At 38.7% G+C, this 22347-nt stretch overlaps 1 protein-coding gene across 1 annotated transcript in view; it reads right to left on the bottom strand.

Moving 5' to 3' along the window:
* LOC106882467 (uncharacterized) overlaps nt 1-14084 on the bottom strand; it is a 41668-nt gene extending 27584 nt beyond the window's left edge. Inside the window, exon 1 of the mRNA XM_052973243.2 lies at nt 13727-14084. The gene's annotated coding sequence lies outside the window, so the exon portion shown is untranslated. The remainder of the gene's footprint in view (nt 1-13726) is intronic.
* Nucleotides 14085-22347: the final 8263 nt, after the last annotated feature.

The following is a 22347-nucleotide window of genomic DNA, read 5'->3' as shown; positions in this document are numbered from 1 at the left end:
AATATGATCTTTGTACCCCTATTAATTTATAGTCAGCTTATATAATTATAATACCGGTATCACCACAACTTAAAATAATTCAATTTAATTAAATTAGTATATAGTTAACATGTTCTTTAACCTCAGTGCTCCCTTATTAAATACTAGTTAAATCCAATTGATTAATCTCCATAGAAACCATATAATAAGTTAATATTTAGATAAATAATAAGTAAAAAAATTTAACTATTTCTTTCTAATTTTCTTTTCCTCCCTCTATTGTGGTAAAATTTGGTATATACTCAAAATATTCAAAGAAGTTTTATCCTTTTGTTATAATATCATTCTTAATAATCTTCTTGATTACCCTAAATTTTAACTTTATGCAATAAGACAATATTGTTTGAAATGATCTTTAGAAATAACTTGATTTATCCCTTTCTTAAATGGCTCTACCCTCCTGATCTTAGTATTTATAAGAGCCTTTATATAAATAACCCTTCTAAACAAGTACCACTAAGAAACTATAAGTATCATGTAGGGAGTAACAATAATAACTTCTTAAACCTATAATATAACCCTTAGTTTTAAAAAATTAGTGTAAAATATAACTTAAATATTCTTTTAGCTGATACCAGATATCAGTCTTTTATTGATATTAAACTAAATAAGTAAATATATAATTTTTAGTCTAATATATTTTGAATAATTATACATTTTGTATAAATCTTCTCTATTGGTGTTAATAAGCTACATATATTTTATCATAGTTTTAGTAACTAAGCTATTTTATTCCTTTTCTATGGTGTTCTGCCCTACTTGATTATTTTATTTTTTTATTATTTTATAATTAGCCTTTATTTATTTATAAAATTAATCTAATTTTTGTACCTCTATAAATTCATACTTAGCTTATATAAAACTATACTGGTATATTAACTATTTATAAAAAAACTGCTTAAATTATAATTTTATTAATATATAATTAGCATGTTCTTTTAACTCAATACTCCTTTATTAATACCAGTATATGCCAATTAATCAATATTCACAGATACCATTTGATGAGTTAGTATTGAAGTGTACAATATGTATAAATATTAAACTATTTCTGGATAATTTCTTTTCCTCCCTCTATTGTGGTAAAATTTCTATCCTTTTGTTAAAATATTCTTCTTAATAATCCTCTAAACTTTCACTGTATACAATATAGCAACATTGTTTAAAATATTTAACTATAGACATAGGAGTGGCTGTGTGGTAAGTAGCTTGCTTACCAACCACATGGTTCTGGGTTCAGTCTCACTGCATGGCACCTTGGGCAAGTGTCTTCTACTATAGCCTCGGACCGACCAAAGCCTTGTGAGTGGATTTGGTAGATGGAAACTGAAAGAAGCCCGTCGTATATATGTATATATATATATATATATATATATATATATATATATGTGTGAGTGTGTGTATATGTTTGTGTGTCTGTGTTTGTCCTCCCAACATCGCTTGACAACTGATGTTGGTCTGTTTATATCCCCGTAACTTAGCAGTTCAGCAAAAGAGACTGATGGAATAAGTACTAGGCTTGCAAAGAATAAGTCTTGGGGTCGATTTGCTCGACTACAGGTGGCTACAGTCAAATGACTGAAACAAGTAAAAGAGTAAAAGAGTATAGTACTACATGATAAGACTTCCCCTGTTTCATTATCAATGGTCTGCTAGTGGGCAACCCCCTTAAAACATCTTGTTTTAAGTTTTCCTTTACCAAACCTCATGATATTGCTTCTAATAAATCTTGATTTTTATGACTACACCAACTATGATTTCTGCCTGCTCCCTCAGCCCTACCCCTAACAGATACTGCCCCTTTGTTCTCTCAGCCTTAGATATACAAGGATTTGATAAACTAGTCTATAAATTAAAACTGACCCCATAAAAACAAAAAATCAGTGACAGACAGAGTCTGTAACAATGTATATATTCTTGATACCTTAGTAGCTTCTATGCTGGAGTAAACACAGCATGTTCTTTGTCTATCTCCTTAACTTCTTGGAGATTTTAGGTAAAATCATACTAATGTGTCCATTAATTAAATTCTATGTCTTTGTGCAGCTGAGGATTGCTCTGAATTTTAAACTGATGTAATGATTGCATTGTTCAATTAAATGGAGTTGCATGAAACGATCGTACTGCATTACCTCTGGCTATCCTTGTTGCTTATTTTGATATATATATATATATATATATAGACAATAACAATAATAGTAATAATAATAATAAATTTATTTTGACATTTATAATAATAATAATAACAACTATGAGAATAATAACATTATAATATTATCTAAAATATCAATTATATCTAACCCCAATGCCAGTTGTTCACACTCTTTTCTCCTCCTCTAGTTGGTAAAGCAAGTTTATCCCTGAAAAGTTATATTCATAGAGTTTTAAGTATACTTGTATATATTTACGTATATACTACCAATTTTGTTATCATAAGCATGTTTATTCCTATTATTTCATCACTTTATAGTTTTGTACCTTGTATTGCCATGTATTTAGGTTAATTACCGTAACTTAATATGATACAATATTATGGTTAATTAATTATATTTACAATCCATCTTTAATTTTCCTTCCTTATAAACGTTTATCTACTCAATTAGAAGTATATAAAGAATTCATTGGATTCTCTCCCTTTCTCCTTCCAATTAATGAAAAAACATTTTATTACCATTATTATTAACTTTAAGATTTTTCTGCTGTTCATTATGTCTTCTTTTAATTTAAACTCTTAGTATAGTGTTCATAGCCTCTCTCCCTAAACAGCTCCCTGTAAATTAGTGTTCTTGTTTCTAACGATCATTTAACTTAGCTATATAGTGTTATAGGTTGTTCTGCTAGGCTCCTCACAGGCAAAGAACACAGGTACAAGATTTTCTGGGCAGGAAACACAGATGGGGTCGGGAGCGTGGGTATACTTCTTGCAGAGAAATGGGTGGATAAGGTAATCGAGGTGGTTAGAGTATGCGATAGAATACTTAAGATTAGATTAGTCCTACACCATGGTTTAGCAACCATTATCTCGGCCTATGCCCCTCAGCCTGGGCTACCCGACGGACAGAAAGACCAATTTTATGACACCCTTCTGCAGACTACCTCATCGACGAATGACAGGGAACTTCTCTTTGTGGCTGGTGACTTCAATGGACATGTTGGACAACATTCAGGGGGCTTCTATGGCGTACATGGAGGCTATGGTTTTGGTTCCCGCAATGAGGAGGGAACCAGGCTGCTGGAGTTCTGTGATGCAAATGACCTTATGATCTGCAATACTAACTTCAGGAAACCTGCCAGTCACCTAGTCACCTACCGTTCTGGCTGGCACACAAGCCAAATTGACTACATCCTCGCCAGGAAAAGGGAAAGACGGCTGCTCAGAAATGCCAAAACATTCCCAGGCGAAGAATGTACCCCACAACATAGACTAGTAGTTAGTGACTTTAGGATCAGAGCTAAGTGGCTGCCCAGAAGACGACCAGCTTGGAGGAGAAGGGTATGGAAGCTCAAAGATCCTGCAAATGGACAGAGATTTAGAGACTTATTACTCGAAGCCTTCGACGAAATAGAGGGGGATGTAGCTTCACACAATGTAGAGGACAACTGGACGTTTCTATGGGACAACCTGCTGAGGGCCACCGACAAGATCTGTGGTTGGTGCAAGGTCCCTTCTCGACCCAAAATAACGTGGTGGTGGAACAAGGAGGTAGACAGGGCTATTAGACAAAAGAAACAGGCTTGGAAAGACTGGAAGAACGGTGGTAGCAGGGAATTGTACCAATCTGCCAGAAGGGAAGCTAGGCGACAGGTTTATTTAGCCAGAGGGGAGGCAGATAAGAAAAGATTTGCCAATGTTCTGCGCCGTGAGGACCAAAGACTTGAGGTATTTCGTGTCGCAAGACAGTGTAGGAGAGAGAATAGTGATGTAGTAGGAGAGAAATGTGTTTGCATGGATGATGGTATGCTTGCTCTAAATGAGGCTGCAAAGAAAGAGGTCTGGAGAAGCCACTACGATAGATTGCTTAATAAAGAGAATGAATGGGAGAAAGAGAGTCTGCCATATGTTGACCCAATAGAGGGACCAGCTATCTGAATTGACAGTACCATGGTAGATAAAGCAATTAAGAGTATGAAGACAGGGAAAGCCCCCGGCCCATCAGGAATCACTGCAGAGATGCTCAAAATATCTGGCAGTGTCGGCTATAGCCTAGTCACCCGTATTATGAACCAGGTGATACACGAAGGAGTCATACCCAATGACTGGTGGAGCAGCACCATAATCAACTGCTACAAAGGTAAAGGTGACGCTTTAGATACAAATAATTACAGAGGTATCAAACTTTTAGATCAGGTAATGAAAGTCACGGAGAGGGTCATAGCTCAACTGCTTAGGGAGTAAGTCAGCTTAGATGAGATGCAGTTTGGGTTTGTGCCTGGGAAAAGCACCACTGATGCTATATTTCTGGTAAGACAGCTTCAGGAGAAATACCTAGCCAAGGATAAACCTCTGTTCCTGGCTTTCGTTGATATGGAGAAAGCTTTTGACAGGGTCCCCCGATCTCTCATCTGGTGGTCAATGAGGAAACTAGGGATAGAAGAATGGTTAGTGAGAGCTGTGCGAGCCATGTACAGAAACTCTGTCAGTAAGGTGAGGGTTGGCAGAGAGTACAGTGAAGAATTCTGGGTGGAAGTAGGGGTCCACCAAGGTTCTGTCTTCAGCCCCCTCCTATTTATCATAGTTCTCCAGGCTATAACAGAGGAATTCAAGACAGGATGCCCCTGGGAGCTCCTCTATGCTGATGACCTTGCACTAATTGCTGAGTCACTATCACAATTAGAGGAGAAGTTTCAGGTATGGAAGCAAGGACTAGAATCGAAGGGCCTTAGAGTCAACCTAGCTAAAACCAAAGTCCTCATAAGTAGGAAGGCAGACAAAACACAAACCCCTTCGGGTAGATGGCCCTGCTCGATCTGTAGAAAAGGAGTGGGAAGTAACTCTATAAGATGCACCCAGTGCAAGCTATGGACACATAAGAGGTGCAGCAATATCAAAGGAAAGTTAACTAGGAAGTTAGTTTTTGTTTGCAGCAGATGTTCTGGAGCTATAAATACTGGGAGAAAAACTAGAAGTGGTTGATAGCTTCCACTATCTTGGTGACCAAATTAGCAGTGGAGGTGGGTGTGCTGAAAGCGTAGCTGCTAGAATTAGAATAGCCTGGGCAAAGTTCAGAGAGCTCTTACCTCTGCTGGCGACAAAGGGTCTCTCTCTCAGAGTAAAAGGCAGATTGTATGACGCATGTGTACGAACAGCCATGCTTCATGGCAGTGAAACATGGGCCGTGACTGCTGAGGACATGCGTAGGCTCGCAAGGAATGAAGCCAGTATGCTCCGATGGATGTGTAATGTCAGTGTGCATACTAGACAGAGTATCAGTACCTTGAGAGAAAAGTTGAACTTACAAAGCATCAGTTGTAGTGTGCAAGAGAGACGACTGCGCTGGTATGGTCATGTAGCGAGAATGGATGAGGATAGCTGTGTGAAAAAGTGCCACACCTTAGCGGTTGAGGGAGCCTGTGGAAGAGGTAGGCCCAGGAAGACCTGGGCTGAGGTGGTAAGGCACGACCTTCAAACATTGGGCCTCACCGAGGCGATGACTTCTGACCGAGACCTTTGGAAATATACTGTGCTCGAGAAGACCCGGCAAGCCAAGTGAGACCTAAATCTAAGGCCCAGCCAGTACACTTATGCGTACCTTCTTTCCTTCAGTGGACACTAAATTCCACTTGTGAAGACTTGTTGAGGCAAGTGAAATCGAAATCAAGTTAAGTTGGACACTAAACTCCACAGCGTAGGCCTGTTGAGGCAAGTGAAATCGAAATCGAGTTAAATTAAAATTGGACACTAAACCCCACTTGCGAAGACCTGTTGAGGCAAGTGAAATAGAAATAGATCGTTGCCGTGCCCCTGAACTCGCTTTGTGCGGGGCCGTCGTAGGATTTTCGAGCGAGATCGTTGCCAGTGCTCCTGGACTGGCCCATGTGCAGGCAACACATGAAATCTTTTGAGCGGGATCGTTGCCAGTGCCCCTGGACTGGCTCATGTGCGGGCGACACATGAATTCTTTCGAGCGAGATCGTTGCCGATGCCCATGGGCTGGCTCTTGTGCGGTTGACACATGAGGTTTTTCAAGCGAGATTGTTGCCGGTGCCCCTGGACTGGCTCATGTGCGGGCGACACATGAAATCTTTTGAGCGGGATCATTGCCAGTGCCCCTGGACTGGCTCATGTGCGGGCGACACATGAATTCTTTCGAGCAAGATCGTTGCCGGTGCACCTGGACTGGCTCTTGTGCTGGTGATACATGAGGTTTTTCAAGCGAGATCGTTGCCGGTGCCCCTGGACTGGCTCATGTGCGGGCGACACATGAAATCTTTCGAGCGAGATCGTTGCCAGTGCCTCTGGACTGGCTCTTGTGCGGGTGACACATGAAATGTTTTGAGCGGGATCATTGCCAGTGCCCCTGGACTGGCTCATGTGCGGGTGACACATGAAATCTTTCGAGCGGGATCGTTGCCAGTGCCCCTGGACTGGCTCATGTGCGGGCGACACATGAATTCTTTCGAGCGAGATCGTTGCCGGTGCCCCTGGGCTGGCTCTTGTGCGGGTGACACATGAGGTTTTTCAAGCGAGATCGTTGCCGGTGCCCCTGGACTGGCTCATGTGCGGGTGACACATGAAATCTTTCGAGCGAGATCGTTGCCAGTGCCTCTGGACTGGCTCTTGTGCGGGTGACACATGAAATGTTTTGAGCGGGATCGTTGCCAGTGCCACTGGACTGGCTCATGTGCGGGCGACACATGAAATCTTTCGAGCGAGATCGTTGCCGGTGCCCCTGGGCTGGCTCTTGTTTGGGTGACACATGAGGTTTTTTGAGCGAGATCGTTGCCGGTGCCCCTGGACTGGCTCATGTGTGGGCGACACATGAGGTTTTTTGAGCGAGATCGTTGCCGGTGCCCCTGGACTGGCTCATGTGTGGGCGACACATGAAATCTTTTGAGCAGGATCGTTGCCAGTGCCCCTGGCTCTTGTGCGGGTGACACATGAGGTTTCTCAAGCGAGATGAGCGTGGCCATTGCCAGTACTGCCTGACTGGCCTTCGTGTGGGTGACACGTAAAAGCACCCACTACACTCTCTGAGTGGTTGGTGTTAGGAAGGGCATCCAGCTGTAGAAACTCTGCCAAATCAGAATGGAGCCTGGTGTAGCCATCTGGTTTCACCAGTCCTCAGTCAAATCGTCCAACCCATGCTAGCATGGAAAGCGGACGTTAAACGACGACGATGACGACAACATGTGGAGTCTAGAAGAACATAATTAAAATACACATTCGAAACTGATATAAATATATACATATATATTTTATAAAAGGGAAATAAAAATTCCAGAATACATAAATAGACAAATGTCAATGTAATACATAAAACACGATTGAATTTAAGAAAAATTTCTTTTGTAAGTACATTTAAAATTATAATTCTTTAGTATGATGAAATTGAAAATTTTTCTTGAGAGGATTAAGTAGTAAAGAGACATACTAAAAACAGCGAAAGAAAAAAAATATAAAGATAACATTTACGGGCCCTTTCAGAGATGTACCATGGAATATCACATATTTCATATTATTAATCATGGCACTCCCCTCATCAAGATGTTACACAAAGTTCAAAAACACATCTAGATACCAGGACTGGTCAACCGCCAGCAGCAATGTGAGATATCCTAAAAAACTTATACTTATATAATAGTATCTAATTTACATATTAATGGATAGGACCAGAAGATTATGCTAAATATTAGTCCTGGTAGACCTTAACATATACTTTTTAGCATAATCTTCTGGTCCTATCCATTAATATGTAAATTAGATACTATTATATAAGTATAAGTTTTTTAGGATAATATCTCACATTACAAGAAGTTAACATTCTACTGACCATATCTTATCAACGTGTACCAGCAAGCTTTCATTGGAAACAGTAGCATACCACACTGGTTAGCTCTGGCAGAGATAAAATTGATCCTCAAATGCAGAACCACCCACATGGCAAAAAACTACCAGCCAATTGCATGCCAGAACTTAATGTATAAGATATACACAGCATGTTTAAACCTCTTCCTCCAAGACAATTGTGAAACCAATAACATTATCAAAGCAGAACAAGCAGCTGGGAAGAAGGGAGTCTGGGGATGTGCTGAGCAACTGTTAATCAACAAAACTGCGATGTCAGAGGTGTGAGAGCATAGGCGGAACCTAGTTTCAATGTGGCTAGATTTCAAGAAAGCCTTTGACACTGTTCCCCACACATGGATTCTAAACGCCCTTCAACTTACTAAAGTTTCAGTGAGAATAGTCAAAGCCATAGTTGACCTGACTTCATCATGGGTCACCATCTTGAAATTAAACACAAGAGTGACTGTATTATCACCAATAGAATACAATATCACAAATGCATATTCCATGGAGACAGCCTCTCTGTGATGTTGTTTATACTTTCTGTAAACCTCTTGTCATTCATGTTAAGGAAGTCTGAAGAATATCTCACTGGTTCACAAGGAAACAGAAATACCAAAATTACGCACCGTTTCTTTGTGGATGACTTAAAACTTTATGCAAAGAATATGTATGAGATGAAAAAGAGCCTTGGCCTAGTTACAACATTCTCAAAGAATGTAGGGTTGGAATTTAGTGAGGATAAATGTTGTTATATGGTTGTGAAAAGGGGGGGGGGGGAACTATAAACCAGACAAGAAACATCTCCATTAATGATTTGACTGTTTCCCTTGTATTTAACAAGGAATGTTACAAGTACATAGGGGTGGATGAAAACATATCTTACAATGGCACTTGTAACAAAACACATGTTACTAAAGAATATTACAACTGAATAAGGAAAATTTGGACCTGAGAACTCTCTGCATACAATAAAACAGTGGCCCACAATGTGTTTGCAGTACCAGTACTCATACCAACATCTGGATGCTTGATGAGATCTGAGCCATTGATGTGAAAACCCCAAAAATACTAACAAGCACACATAATTTCCACATAAAGTGACATATACTGCCTCTACCTAAAATGAAAACAAGGTGGCAGAGGCTTAACATCGATCCAAAATGCATTTGAATGTCGCATCATATCCCTTTGGTAACATCTTTTAACCACCAAGCATTGAAGTGCATCCCTTGACCAAGTTTGCATACATGAGACTGATAACATCATAAGACTTGGAAGGCAGCTCCTTGAGCAACACTCTGTGTCTGATAACCTAGAATACATGCCCAAAGAAGTCGCACAACTCTACTGCAACATATCATCAGATGAAAGGATGAGGCTATATGAGCAGAAGGCTATGCATGGATATGTTAGTAGAAAGCTCCGTGATGATAGTAACATAGATCATCAAAGCAGTTTATCATGGACGAATAGCCGTATTACTACCTCCCACTTTGAAGGGCTTGCATTCGCAATCCAGGAACAGGAAATATCAACCAAGTACCTGATGCACAAAAGGGATAGAGATGCAGGAAAAACCGTAAAATGTGACAACCGATGCAGACTTTGTGGAGTTCACACTGAAGATATCACCCACATCATAAGCAGTTGTCTGAAAATGTCATCATGGTATTATCTACCAATGAGACATGACATTGTAGCTAGGACACTCATTAATGAAATCCGCCGGAAGGATAATCCTGAGGACAAAGAAATTAAAACCTATAATATGATAGAAGCCATTGCCACTCATAATAAAAAGGAATACTGGTGGAATGTACCACTGAAGACCTCAATAAAAGTAAGCACAACAGACCTGATATAATGATTTGGGACAGAGAAGAGAAACTGTGCACAATTCTGGAAATTAGCTGCCCGACGGATGTTAACATAAAGCTGAAGATCAGTGAAAAAGAGAACACCTATGCTGGGCTATTGAGAAATCTGCAGTTACTCTATCCAGATTACAAGTTCAGGTTTATACCTGTAATTATTGGGGCCCTCAGATATGTAACACACTGCCTAAATACCAATCTTGAGAAATTAGGCTTCTCAAAAGCAGAAAGGAGAAAGCTAATTTGAAGACTAAAGATCCAAGCCATCACTGGAACTGTAAAAATCTGTAAAACTTCCAGAAGTTTATCATTTAAATATATATATGAGCATGTCTAGATATGCAGCTATATGCATGAGAATACATAGATAAAACAAAACATACAAATCTGCACATAAACATACATACAAACAAACAAAAATACCCTGTTGTTGATGTTGAAATTCCAATGAAGGAAACTTGGAACTAGGTTATAAACCGGTTCTTTCTCTATTGGCAAGTAATCTTGAAATAAACTGAATAATAAATTATTTACATTTGATGGATATTTGTCCTCATCTTGTTGCTAACACAACGTTACCCTCCAGCCTTCATCAGGTGAACTGGGGAAATTTCGGACCTGGGTTCTCATTCCTAAGGTATTTTCCGATGATATTATTATTATTATTATTATTATTATTATTATTATTATTATTATTATTATTATTATTATTATTATTCAGGTCACTGCCTGGAATCGAATTCGGAATCTTGGGGTTAGTAGCAGATATTTGCCCATCTTGTTTGTTGTTAACACAACGTTTCGGCTGATATACCCAAGATTCCGAGTTCGATTCTAAGCAGTGACCTGAATAATAATAATAATAATAATAATAATAATAATAATAATAATAATAATAATAATAATAATAAAGGAAAACTAGTTAAGAGTAGCAACATCACACTAGATAAAACCAATGGAATAAGAGAACTAGATGAAAGCCAGCCATACAAATATTTAGGAGTCAATGAACTAGATAGAATACAACACACACAAATGAAAGAAAAAAGAAAGAAAGAGTACTATAGATGAGTTAGATCAATACTAAAAACAGAGCTCAATGCTAAAAACAAGATAACAGTTATTAACACTTTAGCCGTCCCAGTTATAAGTTACAGCTACAATATCCTTAACTGGACACTAAACGAACTATCTAAAATAGACAGGAAAACAAGAAAAATAATGACAAGATCTAGGATGCACCACCCAAAATCTGACATAGAAAGGCTATATATACAACGTACAGAAGGTGGTAGGGGTCTTATACAGCTGGAAAACTATCATAAAATGACCATCATAGGACTGCAAAAATACCTACTTCAGAAGCAAGGAAAACTAATACAAATAGCCACAAAACACGAGCAAAACAAAAAACTGTTTTCAGTATTTAAGGAAGCTGACAAATACAAACAAGAAATCATACTACTTAACAAATACGAAGAAGAAGAAGAAGACGAAACAACAAAAGCTATAAAACAAATGAAATCCAAACTAAAACTAGAACAGCAACGGACCATGATAAAACGATGGCAAGAAAAGCCCCTACATGGTAAATACTGGGCTAAACTAAATGCAAAAGAAATAGACAGAGAAAAATCCCAGCAATGGTTGAGAAGCTCAGGACTCAAAGCAGAGACTGAAGGATTTTTAATTGCTGCACAAGACCAGAAATTACCAAAAAATATATCATGAAAAGAAACATAACAAGTAACTGCAGAATATGTGGCGATGGACAAGAAACAGTAAATCATATTATTTCTGGCTGCCCAGTCCTGGCTAAGAAGGAATATATTCACAGACACGACAGAGCTGGGACCTATATACACTGGAAGCTATGCCAACACTATGGGATAACAACAGAAAAAAAGATGGTATAAACACACTCCAGAAAAGGTCACAGAAAACGAGAAAGCAACCATACTCTGGGATATGCCAATACACACAGATAGAGAAATTAAGGAAAATAGACCAGATATAGTTGTCAAAGATTATGAAGGAAAAAAATGCTTTCTAATTGATGCATCAATATCAGCAGATGACAACGTTTCCCTAAAAGAAATGGAGAAACTTTCAAAATACAAAGACCTGGAAATAGAGGTAACTCGAATGTGGAATCTAAAAACAGAAACAATTCCTATCATAGTAGGTATAAGAAAAAAATATTCAGACAAATACATAACAAAAACACCAGGACTTACAAATATATATAACATACAGAAAATTGCACTACTGGGCACTGCACACATCCTACGCAAAACACTTTCAATACAGTGACCATAAGAGCATCACAGCAAACCACAACACATACCCAAAGCACACAGAGCTGCGCTCGGTAGTGAAGTGAAAGCACGTTATAAAAATAAAACTACTGAATAATAATAATAATAATAACAACAACATCGAAAAATACCTTAGGAATGAGAACTCAGGTTCGAAATTTCCCCCAAGACACCTGATGAAGGCTGGAGGGTATATCAGCCGAAACGTTGTGTTAACAACAAACAAGATGAGGACAAATATCCGTCAAATGTAAATAATGTACATAAATTCCTCATCTCTTAAATATAGAACTGTATAAACTGAATAATGACATACATACATACATACATACATACATACATACATACGTATATGCACTTGTGTGCATGTAAATCAATGATTGGCAGCTACAACACTAAGGGCCATGGGAAAATTCCTACAAAGAATATCTTTGAAGGTACATAACCAAAATGAAGTTGCAATTGGAATGGCGTCAATGGTGCAATCCTAGACTACCAAATGCACAAGTTCTGCTGGGCTAGACACGTTGCAAAGTTCACAGACAACAAGGGAACCCTTGCAGTTGTCAAGTAGAATCCGAGAGATCAGGGAAAAAAAGTCACTCGGATGATGGATAAAAGTTATAGTCCTGGAATTTGAACCTAAGTTGAAGAGACGGATGCACTGAAGTGAAGAATGTAGGTGCATTGTGACCAGCGATGCATAAAGGTCTATGACAGTCTACTCGATGGAACGGTAGAATGATTCATAATACTCACATACACACACACGTGTTTACTTATACATATATACACAAATCTAGACATACAAACACACGCAGAGATATATGTAAATTCTCTCTCTCTCTCTCTCTCTCTTTATATATATCTATACTGTACTCGTATATATATATATGTGTGTGCGTGTATATATATATATATATATATATATATATATATATATATATATATATATATATATATATATACCGGAGTAAGCACATGAAATGTGCAACAAGGTGGAAAAAAGAGTACTCAAATACCAGAGGTAGAGTAATATGCTTTATTTAAAAGCAGCAGAAATATAACAAAAAAACCGTTACTCTGAGTTTCACGTTTTTTTTGTTATATTTCTGCTGCTTTTAAATAAAGTATATATATATATATATATATATATATATATATATATATATATATATATATATTATAATAAAGGGTAAAAATCATTAATGATTTTACCAGATGGTCAGCGCGGAAATAAAAACCTCATAGGTAAATTTTACAAAATATTTTATAATTATATACACAATTATAACAAGGGATTAGCTATACGCCTCACCAAGCATTACGACTACAGACACCGATGATAATAATAATAGTGGTGATGATGATGGAAAGATAACGAAGAAGATTTTTCATGACGATAGCAAGGTTGTGATGCTGATGGATAAACACTACGCATTATCAATTATAAATAAATGTTAATGAAAACAAGTCTTATTTACCTTTGTCGTTTATTAATCCAGGTCTGTCAGTTTTGAACAACGGCCAGTTTCTCTATGAAATAACAACACTGCACTGTTGTTACTGCTACAACATATGCAATATGTGTGTGTATGTGTGTATGCGTGTGTGTGTGTGATTATTACGTATGTCTGGTTTAAATGGCTTGGGTCTAGTTATATTTCAACCAATGTAACAAGACGTATAATGTATGACTACAATATTCCCGATTAGATGCACTAGCTGCAATAACGATGATTAATAGGGGGCTTAAAATACCGCCGTAACAGTGTAGATAAGATTAAATAGACCCGGAGCATAGGTTTCAATGTTTTCTCGTATATATCATCTTTATCTCTTGTTCTCTCTCTCTCCCCCTCTCTCTCTTAATTTACCGATTCTTTAACGCACAGGCACATATATAATCACCCTCTCTTATCTCACTTTTTCACCCTCTCTTATTCTTCTATTCTTTTCGTTTTCGTTTTTCTACCCTGTCTTTCATTCTTCTCGCTCTTATTCTCTCTCTTTTTCTCTCTACCTTTCTTTCTCTTAATCCCTAACCTGCTTTTCACATGCTTTCTCTCTTCTCCTCTCTCTCTCTCTTTCACTTTCATACTCTCACCCTTTTTGTCTATTGTCTGTCTATTTCTGACATTCTCCCTCCACTTACATTTTCTACTATTCTTTCAAGTCACATTTGATTTTTAATAAAGTTTAGGTATTCTCATCCCCGCTATCCTTTAAATGTGTAATCTATATTTTAATTCCATTCATTCTCTTTCCCCTAACTGTATTATATAACCCAGGGACTTCCTTCAACAGTCGCCGGCTTGGTTTTTTTCTTTTTTTTTTTTTCAATTTAAAGAGAACTCCATCTTCTCGTTTTCGCTCTACTCCTCCCTTTGTTGGGTTTCTCACACTTCCTAATTTAATTCCGTTTTAAGTTATGTTCCCCTATGTCAGTGGTTCCCAACTCCAACCTGTGGTCTGCAAAGGATGTGTTACAATACCATTCCACATATACAAAAACAGCCATACCAACAATCCAACATACCTCCATCGTCAGCTGTCCCACGTATCTAATATATATATAAGGATAAGCATATCATAAAGGGTCGGTGAGAAAACTCATTTAAATAAAAGGGGTCCTTGGTACTGAAAAGGTTGGGAACCACTGCTCTGTCATTGATTTGGCTATTCTCCACCTTCTCACGTTTACTTCATTTGTTCTTCTCTTCTTTCATTTTCAATCACTCTATCTATCTATCTATCTATCTATCTATCTATCCTTCCATAAAATTGGCGATGCCCCAGCATGATCTCGACTCTAAAGCTTGAAACTAGTGCAAATAAATAAACAGGTTGACTCAGCTCTTCAGCTAAGTCAACCTGCTATTCAATAAATACAATACGGACTGTTGTATCACATTATAGGTTGTGGTTGTCAAGTGTGTGTGTGTGTGTATACAGGGTGCAGTGAGTATATTGTCGTCTAAATTACGCAAAAATGAAAATAACAATTTCGTTTTTGTTTAAGATACATAAAGATCATAACTAATCTTTCTAGTTTAAGATACATAAAGATCATAACATATCTTTCTTGCAAGATTATGTGAATTCGCAGTTTAACAGATATACGTGGTCTGATTAATAAGTATCTGGACTGTTGCCATAATAACGAAGCTAAAGCACGCAGAGTGAAGCCACTTGGCACAGATTGACCTTCAACTCTGCTGTGCATGTGTTTTAACGTTCTAACTCACTTCCGCTGTTTACAGCAGTGCTTGGAAGTAAGGTGTGTAGGGTACGATCGTCGCATTGACCATGACAGAGAAAATTGAGCAGAGAATCTGCATCAAATTTTGGCAGATACGCATCTCATACCCAAATCGTCACTGAACTGAACCGTAACTAATCTGCACATCCTCTGATAACTCATGGATAGCGATTCGACGAGATCCCCTCACAGCTGCATGCACATCTGCGATCTTCTACTGGTTGCATGTCTCCCAGAATGTGCGTCAATATCAACATTTTTTCAGTCATCTTGGAAACGTCTGAACCACTCGTACACTTGCATGCGACTCATACACTTCTCTCCATACACTTTCTGAAACTTTGAGCAGGTATTGCCATGGCAACTTTCTCTGTCATGGTCAATGTGACAATCACACACTACACACCTTCCTTTCAAGTACTGTTGAAAACAGTGGAAGTGAGCAAGAACATTAAATCTTAGTGTACATACACAGCAGAGTTGAAGGTCAATCTTTGCCAAGCAGCATAACTGCATGCTTTAGCTTTGTTACTATTGCAACTGTCCAGATACTTATTGATCAGACCTCACATTCACCAAAATTACATAAAAATATCTTGAAATACTAAAGAGTAAATTTATTCAATAAAATCGCCATTGGCTTTGACCACAGCCTCCAGACGACTTCAGAATCTCCTGCAACTCTTTTGGATGGTCTCCTTGTTTAAGTTGGTGAATGCTGCCATAATCCTTGCCTTCAGTTCATCTTTGGTGTTACAAGGAGTTTAGTTGGTCTCTTGTTCAACTGTGTCCCACACATAATAATCAAGGGGATTGCAGTCTGGGGAGTTAAGTGATCAGATATTAGGGGCGATATGGACACAGAAATTGTCTGACAGCCATGGCTGGGTCCTCCTGCTTGTGTGGCATTGTGCAGAGTCCTGTTACTAGATATATAGTCTTCTAGCAGCCACCCTCTTGATGTAGGCCTCCATGTTGAGTGTGAGGCTATGTGGGAAGCTGAATGGAGGCATAACATCACCGTCACTAGTGATCACTCCAAACACCATGATGTTGATTGGTTGTCTGATTTTTATCACTCTCGGTACATGTTTTGGGGACATGGCAAGCCAAGAGTTGTTCTGTGTATTCACCACCTGTTCGTATTGGAGCTTCCGGCGTGGATACCAAGCAGTACAACATGTAATTTCCATATTTCTGGCAGTGAGTTGCGTCATGGTGCTGTTTTTCTCACAGACAGTGCCCAACTGACACTACTATGCTGTGTAGTTGACAAAATCAAAAACAGATAATGTGCATGTGTGAAATTAAAAATATAAAATGACGACAATTTACCCATCGCACCCATTATATATATATATATATATATATATATATATATATATATATATATATATATATGGTGGTTGTCTACTCCTTATGCAGAGCCTGACCACCTTTTGTACCTACACTTTAGATTCATAATGACGTCTGATGTGGCTTTTTAAACCAGACAATGTATTGAAAAGACACCCACATACATTACATATCCAATTTGGACCACCAAGAGCTGCAGTTAAGTTATGATCTTTGTGTATCTTAAATTGTCTTTTGAGGTCTCCTCCCTTAGAATTGCAGATCTTATGGCATACACAGCATTGAAAGGTGTGCACAGATATGTGGGCAGAATAGGTGGTGAAGGTTCATTTTTCATTGGTCCTCAAGTGAGATTTGAGCCCAGCAAAAGAAAGGCATGGTCTGTCACAAACTGTGCACATAAAAAGGTCACTGAGATTCACCTTCTCGATTGCAACATTCTTCTTTAAATCTCTTTTGAGTCTTGCTTGTGTTATCCTGGTCTCCTCAAGTGCTTTCACTCCACTCCACACTTTTATTTGTCATCCAACTTGATCCAAAGCTAGGGTTTCTATGGCCTTTGGATCCATTCCAAGTGACTTTATGGCAGTCTTTATGCTGTCCTTAAACCTCCTTTTAGGTTTATACCGATTGCATTTTCCCTCTGCAAGCTCACCATAAAACAGCTGTTTGGGTATGCTTTCATCTGCCATTCGAACAATATAGCCAGACCATCTCATCTGATTTTTCAGAATCATTGATTTAATTGAAGTGATGCCTGCAAACGCAAAGATATCTGTGTCTGGAGTAAAAAACCTCATTTAATGTTTAAAATGTTGCAAAGGCATTTTTGATGAAATCGGTCTAACAGTTTGAAATGTCTTTCATAGCATGTCCATGTTTCAGAAGAATACGGCAACAATGGTAAGACAAACAATTTGTAAAGCGCCAATTTTGTGTTGTTATTTATATGTCATTGGCACCAAACGTGTGACTACAAACCACCAGATGTTTGTGCTGCCTTTTGAATTTGCAGATGTATTTCTGTGTCCAGATTTCCATAATTTTGTACAGCGCTTCCAAGGGAAATGAAAGAGTCAACAACCTCAAATAACTTACTCTTAACAAAAATTTTAGTGGGGTACAGCACCACATGCAGGTTGCTGCATTATAACTGTTTTTTTCAAGTTGCTGGTCAAGCCAAAGTCATCACAAGCTGTGTCAAATGCAGATACAAGAGATTGCAGGCCCATTTCAGAGTGACTGACTAGATTGGTAGGCTATTCCATGACACTCAAATGTTCCGGAGAGTGGTTAAATATCATTCCAGTGTCTGACATGGAGCAGCTCATACATACATACATACATAAAAAAGCAAAAACAACGATATATACATATTTACACATATTTGCTGGATGGCTTCCTCATGACTTTCTCCGCCCTTTGACAGATCTTATTTTTCGTCCTGCAGAATGTCCAACAATCACCCTCCTCGTATAAGCAAGCTTCGTTGGGGTTGTCAGTTTAGTTGCCGACGACCCGACCATGTAACAAGTTGTACTGTGTTACATGTTACCAGTAGTGAACATTTTACCATCAAGCTTGCTTGGTGAGGAGGGTGATTGTTGGACACCTTGCAGGATGAAAAATAAGACCTATCAAAGGGCGGAGGAAATCATGAGTAGTCAACAGCCATCCAACAAATATGTATATATATATATATCATCGTCGTCGTCATTTAATGTTCACTTTCCATGCTGGCATGGGTTGGATGGTTTGACTGAGGGCTGACAAAGCTTCTACAGCTGGATGTCCTTCCTAATGCCAACCACTCTAAGAGTGTAGTGGGTACTTTTTACATGCCACCAACACGTGGGCCAGTCAGGTGATACTGGCATCGACCACGCTTGAATGGTGCTTTTTACATGCCACCGGCACAGGAGCCAGTCAGGCAGCACTGTCAACAGCCACACTTGAATGGTGCTTTTTACATGCCGCTGGCATCAACCACCCTTGAACGGTGCTTTTTACATGCCACCGGCACAGGTGCCAATCAGGTGGTACTGTCATCAGCCATAATAACGATTTCACTTCCCTCAACAGGTTTTCTCAAGCACAACATATCTCCAAAGGTCTTGGTCACTTGTCATCACCTCAGTGAGGCCCAACTTCACCACCTCATCTCAGGTCTTCTTGGGTCTACCGCTTCCACAAGTCCCCTCTACTGCTAGAGTGTGACACTTTTTCACACAGCTGTCCTCATCCATACACAACACATGACCATACCAGCGCAGTCGTCTCTCTTGTACACCACATCTGATGCTTCTTAAGTCCAACTTTTCTCTCAGGGCGCTTACACTCTGTCGTGTATACACATGGACATTACACATCCAGTGGAGCATACTGGCTTCATTCCTTGCAAGCTTACACAAGTCCTCAGCAGTCACGGCCGATGTTTCACTGCCATGTAGCATAGCTGTTCGCACACATGCGTCATATAGTCTACCTTTTACTCTGAGTGAGAAGTCCTTTGTTACCAGCAGAGGTAGAAGCTCTCTGAACTTTGCCCAGGCTATTCTTATTCTAGTAGCTACACTTTCAGAGCATTCACTTGGTCACCTAGGAAATGGAAGCTATCAACTACTTCTAGTTTTTTTCCCCTGGAATGTGATGGAAGCTGTTTCTGCACATTTTCAGTGTTTCATGTTCCTGAGCATTTGCCACACACAAAAACTATCTTTCCAGTTAACCTTCCTTTGATATTGCTGCACCTCTTCTGTATCCATAGCTTACACCGGGTACATCTTATGAAGTTTCTACCTACGCCTTTTCTACAGATCGAGCAGGGCCATCTACCTGAAGGGATTTGTGGTTTGTCTGCCTTCCTACTTATTAAGACTTTGGTTTTTGCTAGATTGACTATAAAGCCCTTCAAATTCTAGACCTTGCTTCCACACCTGAAACTTTTCCTCTAGTTCTGATAGTGACTCAGCTGTTAGAGCAAGGTCATCAGCATAGAGGAGCTCCCAGAGGCATCCTGTCTTGAATTCCTCTGTCATTGCATGGAGGACTATGATGAATAAGAGGGGGCTGAGGACTGATCCTTGGTGGACCCCTACCCAGAATTCTTCACTGTACTCATTGCCAACCCTCACCTTACTGACAGCATCCCTATGCATGGCTTGTACAGCTCTCACTAACCATTGGTCTATCCCTAGTATCTGCATTGACTACCAGATAAGGGATTGGGGGACCCTGTCAAAGGCTTTCTCCATGTCAATGAAAGCCAGGTATAGAGGTTTATCTTTGGCTAGGTATTTCTCCTGCAGCTGTCTCTAGTGCCAAGACCACCAGATCATGTGATTTCAACCTTGTTTGGTCTTGTCAATGATGGACACTTGACTGCTAGACATAGCAGTGACTCATCTCCCTGCCAGCAGTGCAGTTTACAGATTGACAGTGCCAGGATAGGAGCTACTGTTGTGATTAGCCAGTTGGCTCGTTAAAGAATATATATTCGTGACAAAGGCAGTATTAATGTCAAGAGGTAATATTTATCCTCACTGAAATGTGGTTGTTCTATTGGAACAAACTTCTCTGCTGTAGTTATCATGAGAGATTTTCATATTGCCTTTTTGGTGCAAAATGCACTCTTGTTTATATTGTTAATGAGGATGTCTATCTTCTCTAAACCTGCCTGTGATTCCACCACACATTTTATGCATTCACTGTTTACACAAAGTGCACTGTACAGAAATCCTACCCACTCCTTCCTTTACATATCTGGTCTGACCTTTTTCCTTGATGGTAGCAGTATCTTATCTTTTCTCCTGCTTACTAATACTTTAACCTTTTCTAAATTCACTTTGAAAAACATCACAATCGTAGTTTTTGATTCCCTGTCTGAAATTTATTTTCTAGTTAGTTCTACTACAGATTCAGCATAAATCCCACAGGCAGCCAGTCTTAAATCTCCTGTTATGTCTTGGAGAACTATAAGGACGAGAGAGGGTCTGAAGACTGAGTATTGGTATTCCCCAACTTCCATGCTGACTTCATCACTAAACACATTACTGTGTATGATGATGATACATCATTATAAACATTATACACATCTTGCTGACTGCACTTTTGTCTATGGCCTTTTGCAATGTAAAAATTAGTCCTTACTTACATATATATATGTATGCATGTATGTAAATATATATAATATATTAGGTTGTAACAAAAGTTCTGTCTGGTTTTTTGTTCTTTTTTGTTTTTGAAGGATAATTTTTTCTTAGCTATCTAAATCATTAAAATATTATTTATTCTTTCAGATGAACCAAATGTACACTCCAAGTAAAGAATACATATGGTATGTTTTACTGTTTGAATCCCAGAAGGGGAATACTGCTAGTTCAACAGTAAGATCACTGAAAATCACTTATAGAAATGATGTGATGAATAAAAGGACATGCAGAAGATGGTTTTCATGTTTCAAAAAAGGGTGACTTCAGTCTAAAAGATGAAGTAAAAGAAACACACCGCAACCAAAGGACTCAATTCTGAGGAATTGCAAGCTACTGCTGATGAGAATCCAACTATTACAACTAGGGAACTGAGCAAGGAGTTTAATGTGAGCCATATGACCATCTATCATGAAATAATAAGGCTTGGTAAAGTTTCCAAGGCTGGAAGATGGGTTCCACATAGTGTGTCAGAAAACTGTCAGAAACAATGTGTGGACTGCTGTGTCTCATTGCATTCTCATGAACTTCAAACATCTTTTTTTTTTTTTAGACAGAATCATTACTGGAGATGAGAAGTGGATTCTTTACAATAATGTTAAGTGCCAAAAACAGTGGCTCAGCTGTAATTCAAGGCCAATCCAACAGCTTCGATATAGTCTGCATCCAAAGAAGATTCTTTTGGGTGTATAGTGGGACATAAGGGGAATTGTTTATTATGAGCTGTTAGTTGAGAATCAAACAACAACAGCTGAAGTTTACTGCCAGCAGCTAAGATGTTTAAAAACAGTTTTTTGCAAGAAAAAAGGCTTTCGTTGGTAAACAGAAAAGGAGTAATCCTGCAGCATGATAATGACAGACCCCACACTAAGAGTGATTAAGAATCTCCTAGAAGAATTTGACTGGGAAATTATGCTTCACTCACCATATTCTCCTGACTTTGCTCCAACAGATTACCATCTTTTTAGAAGCTTACAGAATCATTTTGCAGGACTTCAGTTTACTTCAAGAGAAGAGGTTGAAATGAAGCTAGTTTCTTTTTACGAGTCAAAATCAAATGAATTTTATGAAAAGGGTATCAAAGAGCTTAGAGAAAGATGGGAAGATGTCATTGAAAAGAATGACGACTATGTTGATGATTAAATAAGTCTATTTTTGGCTGCATTTTCATTTTTAGACAGAACTTTTGTTGCAACATGATATACGAATTGTTTCAAAACTAAATCAAAATCCTTTATAACTCCAGATTGCAGCTAGTTTGATGCTAATGATTGTGACC

Source organism: Octopus bimaculoides, chromosome 15, assembly GCF_046866305.1.
Source record: "Octopus bimaculoides isolate indiv1 chromosome 15, ASM4686630v1, whole genome shotgun sequence".
NCBI classification, from domain to species: domain Eukaryota; kingdom Metazoa; phylum Mollusca; class Cephalopoda; order Octopoda; family Octopodidae; genus Octopus; species Octopus bimaculoides.
Note: the sequence above shows the minus strand (reverse complement) of the source record. Positions and strands in the feature narration are given on the sequence as shown.